The sequence below is a fragment of the Triticum aestivum genome, chromosome 6A (genome assembly GCF_018294505.1).
Source record: "Triticum aestivum cultivar Chinese Spring chromosome 6A, IWGSC CS RefSeq v2.1, whole genome shotgun sequence".
NCBI lineage: Eukaryota > Viridiplantae > Streptophyta > Magnoliopsida > Poales > Poaceae > Triticum > Triticum aestivum.
Window position 1 is genome coordinate 106,624,157 of NC_057809.1, and position 223 is coordinate 106,624,379.

Genomic DNA, 223 nt, shown 5'->3' on the forward strand with positions numbered 1-223 from the left:
GGAGTAGCTTCGGACGGCATCGGGCGACGAGGCGCGGCGTCGAGGTGGTCCCAGGGACGGCGAGCGGCGGCGTTGTCGAGGGCGCCGGCGACGTCGGGACGGCCCCCTCCCGATCCAAATCGGGCAGAGGGGGGCCAGGGAGAGGGAGGGTCGGCGAGGAGGAGGTCGAGGACGGCGAGGAGCGCCGGCGGTTTCGGCAGGGTGGGGCGTCGTGCCCGGCCCA